The 7,241-nt window shown below is 43.7% G+C and overlaps 1 pseudogene; it reads right to left on the bottom strand.

Moving 5' to 3' along the window:
* Positions 1–6,882: 6,882 nt before the first annotated feature.
* LOC129667611 (small nucleolar RNA SNORA17) lies at positions 6,883–7,002 on the bottom strand (annotated as a pseudogene).
* Positions 7,003–7,241: the final 239 nt, after the last annotated feature.

Raw genomic sequence — 7,241 nt, forward strand, 5'->3', positions numbered from 1 at the left:
ACCCAGGAGAATCTCAGGACGTGTAGAATGACAACAGTCCCAGATCCCGAGCTGTAGTTTGTTTGCTAGGAGCGGCCGGCAGCACTGGAGTTCCGGCACTGTGAAGCCGCTGTGCGCCTCTTTATCCTTCTGCTCTGCTGCGGCAGGGTGATGGCGGCGTTTGGGGGAGTGCCCGAAAGGATTGGGTTTTCTCAGCCCCGATCTTGAGTTGGGGTACAGACAATGTGGTCTGTGGCAGATTTTGCTGGACACCTCCTGCCTCCTCCGAAGAGGGAGTAGGGATTTTGAGCTGGGCGCGCAGCTGCTATCTGTGCGCGGCAGGAGCTCAATTGTGATGGGGGCAGGTACCCGTAGTCGGAGAGACCTTCCAGGGAAAGACTGGGTGACCCGTGAGCAGTCTGGCAACTTTCCTTCCCCGTGGGGTTTTTTTGCGACTGGGGCTCCCAGCCTCACGTACCCTTGTTCCCACCAATCAGCCTGGGAAACTGATCGGGACAAGCAGGCTTGCGGCACCAGCCCGGAGACCCAAAGCCCGTGTTAGCCGGTATCTCTTCCGGGTTCTGGCTGGGCAGCCGAGAGTGGACCCGACCGATTCCCACGCCGTGGGAGCCTCCCCTCACCTGGGAAACACGATCAATCGCTGTTGTTTTAGGGCCCAGAGTTCAGTCTCCTGGTCGCTGCACGGAGTGTGTTGTCCCACTTCTCAGACACGGTGTTCTCCCGGTGCCGCCATCTTGGCCTCTCCTCTGGAGTTCCGGGATACAAAATTAACTCAAAAAATCAGTAGCACTCTCGGCAACAATAGAGGCAAGGCAGCCATACACAAAAGTTTTCCAAACATCTCACGGCTTAAAGCAGAAATTTTCTGATGTAGTTGTGGCTCTGGGAAAGTTATTCAGTCTTTCTCTGCCTCCATTTTCTGCTTAAGCGCAACAGACGCCCTGGAAGCAGAGGCTCGCACAGTAGCGACATTTTCTTTTATGAGTGTTTTACTGATACTGTATTCTTAATTATCTTGTTTACTATACTTTGAGTTGTTATCCTGACTTGTACAAACAACATTATTTTAATTTAGTTTCTTTTATTTAATAGATGCTTCCAAATTTTTATTCATTGTACTCCCAAACTGTATTAATACCTTATTCTCCAACTGTTTCCCAATAGCATATTATTAGAATTTTGTTTCCTTATTTGTGGGTATTTCTTTTTTTTGCTTAAATTTAATTAAACTATTTCTATATTTATCATCGGAAAGGCTACTATTCACCTTATGTTTGAATTTACTTTCTACTTATTGTTTTTATTTATTTCTCCTTGAGAGAAGGTCTTAGCTTATAGCCTTTGTTGCTTTCCAACTCTTTCTATAGCCGATTATGACCTTAAACCCTCAACCTTCTCACCTCAGATCATCATACATGACTCTACTCTCTTAACTTGGATACATATGACATAAACATATGCAATGTTGTTGCATGTGTTTAGATTTTCTTTTCTCTTTTTGAAGCATATTGTTGTGCTTATTTTCAGTTTTTATTTTAACGATAAAATTCAAGTATCTGTTTTTTAGGAACATAGAGTATAATAGTAATTAACTAGTTAGTGTGTACATTTTAAGTTATGGCAATGTGTTTGTCTCACTGTAGATCCTTAGATAGCAGCACATTTAAATTTAAAAAGGCAACCTTCACACTGTAGTTGATAGACCTAATAAGTATTTTAAGAGATAAAATGATTGGTTATTTAAAATTAAATGAAAAAGCATTATATGTTCATGCTCTTGATATATTTATTTTGTATCTTCACACTTTGCTTGGTGTATTTCTTATTTAGTTGTGAATTAATTTAGCATCATCATGTGCTTCCTTCTATTGGTCTTTTTTTGGCTAATAAAATGTATTTCTCTTTTGTAAAGAGAAACGTGTTTCCTACTTTCTCTTTTTCTTTATATACAGAAATTCTGGAATCTAGTATGCATTAAAATATCACTTTCTTGATTAAACTTTCCATAAAAATACTTTTGCTATTATGTATAGGCAATACTGTGCAGCAATTTAGTCCTAGTTGCAGCTGTAAAGGACCTTACTGAGTTCTCTTCTGTAAAAATTAGCTTTCTTAAGTTTCATTTCCACACAGAGTGAGTCAGGATGGAGCTGAAAAGCACTCAATCCAACTTCAAGGCCACTGTGCAGATTCACCAATGAGGCAGACAGTGAAATATGAGCTCCTCTAGGCTTTTCCCCGTACAGCCTGCCAACTTCTGTTTGTACAGTAGTGACATGCCGGGAGATGGAAATGTTTCTCCACGTGAATCTGACACACGTGGTTTATTTACTGTGTGAAGAGGCTGCTGTCCCTGTATGAACAGTTTCCAGTTGATATCCTGTCCCCGTGTTTCTGAATTTGTATGTCATACCCCCTTTGGCAAACTTCTGTCTCCAACAAGTTACATTATGATTCATAGCAGTACCAAAATTACACTTATGAAGTAACAATGAAAATGAATTTATGGTTGGGGTGTCACCATACCATGAGAAACTGTATTAGAGGGTCACAGTATTAGGAAGGTTGAGAACCACTGGGAAAGGGAAGGGGGAAAGATGTAATTATATTATCAAAAATTTAAATAGGATCAAACAGCACTTGTACAGTCCATTCCAAACCTGTCTGGTTCCCCTTTATAAAGAGGAATAGACCAATCTCAATGTGTACTATGAAAATGAAGGCATCTTGAACTTCATATCTTAAGTCATTTGACAATAGAGATTTCAGAGCATTAAATAAAAAAGCAGACAACTTTGTCCTCACTAGTTTACAGGGCAGTGCCCGCTCCCTGGGTGTAAATTCCTGACTTTTTTTTTTCTTTTGGAAAAAAGAGATGGAATGTTCAGAACCTGCAAAATATGAATGTGTGCATCTGTATTTCCTGTGTTTTACTGATAACAACAGGGTTAAGAAATTATTGGCATATTAACACAGCCCTTTATATCCTAGGACATATAATAGGAATACAAGAATATAAAAATTAAAGTAAAAAAGCTGACTTTGGCATCAATAAGTGATACAACTTGGTTTCACTCAGAATGTATATAAGGCAGCATTTGTAAAAAAAATTCAGTGAAATCAGAGTTTTCTTACTGTTTGATTATTTTTATGAAGTTGTCTACAATTATGTAGAATAATGTCCTCTATAGAGAATTATGTCCCTTTAAGATCAGTTTACTTCTTAACAGCCAAGAAACGTGACGCTTACTACGATTTTGGTCACTTGCTTGGAGCCTGTACATGGAAATACTTTTATTATCATGTTCAACGTAAAACCCGAATGTTGCTCCAGTTATTCACACTCAAGTCTTAACATCTGTCTCCTGGTGCTCATCCCATGATACATTAACTTTAGGGTGTCAACTAACAAAATAAATCTAAAAAAAGTTTTAGGCAGCATTTGGGAGAAGGTACAGAAGTGTGCAGAGTAAGTTCAAAACTATGTCAGCCTCTGTTGAAAACACAATGGATTTTTTTAACTCTCAGCACCAGGAATTGGGGTCCCACATTTAAATCCAAACTCAGAACCTTCCATCTGATTTCTAAGCAGTTATTGAAGGCATCTTCTTGTGGAACAGTTATCTTTCTTCTGGGACAACAAATCTATGCAGATAAAAGATATTTCACTCATTTTAGGTATATACTGAAGAACTTTTAGTTCATGTGTGAAAAACATTAAGTTTCCTGTCGATCGATTTGAATTTTAGTGTTAGAACACTCTCTGTGCTAAAATTAAATTGTTCTTTCCTCTTTAGTGCCAAAATAATTTTTATAAAGTTATTTAAAGTGATAGTAATGTTAAGTTGGTAAAAATATAATTCCTTCATTCAATCATCCAATAATCATTTTTAGTATCAATTAAATAGGGATTAATTATAAATTATTATTTATTTATTATTGTAAAAATAAAAATTGAATAGAAATTTTGTCCTGAAACAAAAGGAATGCAACAGTGAATATCTTGGCCTTGATTTCTTTCTTCAGGATGTTTAATTATAAAGTAAGAGGCATTCATCAAATCATGTGTCATGCATGCACGTAACGCAGGCCACACGATGCTAAATGCCATCAAGGAAAAATAAATTGTGCAATTAGAACATTTAGTGATGACAGCTGTGTAATCTGGACAGTAATCAAATGGTGTCTAAACAAAGGTGACACTTTTGCTGAAAGAGAAAGTGAAATATCTAAGCCAGACATATGGGGCATGTGTCAGAAATAAGTAAATAAAAGAAAGAGGCCGGAAGGACACAGAGCAGAATTGCAGACAGGTGGAAAGGGGACGTTTGGGGAGGCCGCTGAGACACCAGATTTTTCAGGGCCATCTTAAGTAAAGCTTTAGACAGAAGAATCAAGTGACCCATTGAATTCTGAAGAAGAAAATACCAGGCTGTCAAGATTGCTCAGTGGGGAAAGCATGTGCTGAGCAAGCCCGATGACCTGAATTCAACCCTCTGAAATACCACACAAATGCCAGATGCCGTGGTACACATTGAATCCTGTGCAGGATGGGGGCTGGGAAGAATCACCTTGAAGCCGGGGCTAGCTCTTCTGAAATAATTCTGTGCAGAAACAAGAGCTTTCCTGTGTCAACAAGGTGAAGAAAGAGAACTGACTCCCACAAGGGCACTATGGTATATGCATATGCAGGAATACACACACACACACACACACACACACACACAAATCACAATATACAACACTGAAGAAAGTAAATATATCGGCAAAGTGAAAATTTGACAAATGTTCTATCCTTCATCTTCAGACTTTCTAATGCCTGCAATTTCATTTCAACTCTGTGCAGCATAAAAGTCCTGGGGAAAAAACAAAACAAAACAAAACAAAAAAACAACAACAACAAAAAAAAAAAAACTTGTGCTACAGGAGTCTGAAGTTGTGGTTCAGTTGCCAAAAAAGACTCCTTTCTAATGCTCTGTGACATGTGTAAGTATTCAGTAGCGGTATGAACATCTTTTTTTAAAACTTTCTGTGCTTTGTGAATGCCACATCACGCACCCCTAGCCCACTCATCTCCCCCACCCTTCATGCGCACCCTCCCCTCTTGCAACCTTCCCCACAACAGAGAAAGGAAAATACTGTTGTGCAAGCTGTAGTGTGTAACTGTGTCCCACAGTGTACTGTCGACCCACACTTCTTGACCTGGAAATGTTCATTGCCATGACTCATTGGGCTGGTACAGGTCTCTGGTTTCTGCTACCCTTTCCTGGAACCTCACCGGGACTCCTTTCAGATACCGTGCTGTGCTCTGTGTCACGAAGATCCTGTACTTGTGGCTCTGTAGGACCCTCCTCTCCTTGAACTCCAGCAGTTCATCGATGGCGATCTGTTGGGGTGGGCCAGTTCAAAGCCCTGAATCTGGACCTGAGAGATATCTGAGCTGGTCACACCTCCAGCTCTCCTGCTTTTAGGCCCTTGGTGCTGGCCCACCAGCAACCTCTGCAACCAGAGCCAGCTTTTCCCTGCTGTCCAGGTAAGGTGCAGGGCCCATTCGCCCAAGTGTTTCCAGGACCTGGGCCTGTTCTCTCCCTCTCGGGACCCCGGGGCCAGCAAGCCCGTGTTTCATAGAGGCCGAGGGATGAGGAAAGGGAGGAGGGCAACTTTCCCTTGTCCGAGCCATCTCCCAGCAGACAAGAGGCAGAGCTGGCTCTCCTGTACTCATGCTCTCGGGCGGGCTCGCTGGCTAATGTGCAACCCCTACATCAAGGAGCATCTCTGCTCTGCTGCCCAGGCAAGGTGCAGGGCCCACTCTCCTGAGCGCTGCAGCCGGTGAGGGGCAGGACCAGCTTTCCTGCTCTCATGGCCCCCAGGGCAGGTCTCCCACCTGCCACAAGTGGTATGGAGGAAGCAGAGGTGGGGAGAGGAAAGCAGGGAGAGAGTATCTCTCCCTCATCTTGCCACTGCATGGTAGGTGAATGGCAGGGCCAGCTCTCCCACTCTCGTAGTCTCGGATGGGCTCAGCCGCACCTCTCTCAGTGTGTGCAATATACGGCCTGCTCTCCCAAATACTACAGCTCACTAGGGGCAAGGGCAGCTCTCGGGCTCTCGTGCCCCCAGGGCTCGTTCTCCCATGATGCGCAGGTGACAAAACTGGGGTCACTTCTGCATAGCCCTCAGACATCAACATATATCGGAGTAGCAGCTGAGACCAGGGATGTCCACCTGGCCTCTGTTGGTAACTGACCCCTGCTGTTACAGAGCCACAGACCAAGAAGTGGTCCCTGGTGGCAGCACACGCCAGGACTCACCATTGTGCCGGGTGATGAGGTCACCAGCTGATGAGGTCAGACTGTAACTCTCTACCACTGAGTCGCCAGCTCTGCCTCTCTTCACTGTCTCTACATCCTTCTGCTTCTCTTTCTCTTCCATTTCTCCACTGTGTACTTGTTCGGTGCCCAGGGCCTCTGAGTGTCTGGGGTCATCAGGAGTGATCTCAAAAGTGTTAGGCCTGCTTGTATGTTATGGTGTCAGGCATGGTGTGCCCACCGCCGTCAGTCCTGCACAGTGCCAGTCTGGTGGTCATCCCCGGCTAGCTCCCTGTCCAGGCCCTAGGGTAGCACGGTAGCAGTCTGGTGTTTGTCTCTGGCTTGCTCCTCTCACAGGCAGCCTGAGTGACCCCATGAGAAGCTTGTTGTTGGCCTTGGGCTCATTCCTACCTGGAGCCATGACCCCAGGTGGAGTTTTTCTATCTCCAGTTGCTCCCCATCCTAGGAGCCTGTCCAGGTCTGCATGGCGCCAGGCTAGTGGTCCTCTCAAGCTCGTTCCCTGTCCAGGCTCCCTGGCGCCAGTATGGTGGTTTTCTCAGGCTCGCTCTTTTTAGGGAATGTCAGGTCCCTAATCATTGAGATGTTCTAGGTCAGAACACTGAACATAGACATAGCTTCTCTCCTCTCTGCCACCTACCAGGGCATGACAGGCACCTGCGATGCCTCTAGGGGCATTAGAAACATCTCAGTAGTGTTCTCTATAAGCCACTGAGATCAGAAAGAGTCAGTTATATTCTCATTAATCAGTTGTCAACTGGGTATTCAAAGAGATAGTGGTGTGCGTCGCAGTGCCAGGGCTCTTGGGCTACAAGTAACAAAGGACAGAGAGGATTTGATCGTCCCTGATGCTGAACAAATGATTATCATTAAGAGGCCACTTCGGATCCTTCTGGCAACTGGAGAATACTAGTGGGG

Source organism: Psammomys obesus, unplaced genomic scaffold, assembly GCF_907164565.1.
Source record: "Psammomys obesus unplaced genomic scaffold, mPsaObe1.curated_primary_1811, whole genome shotgun sequence".
NCBI classification, from domain to species: domain Eukaryota; kingdom Metazoa; phylum Chordata; class Mammalia; order Rodentia; family Muridae; genus Psammomys; species Psammomys obesus.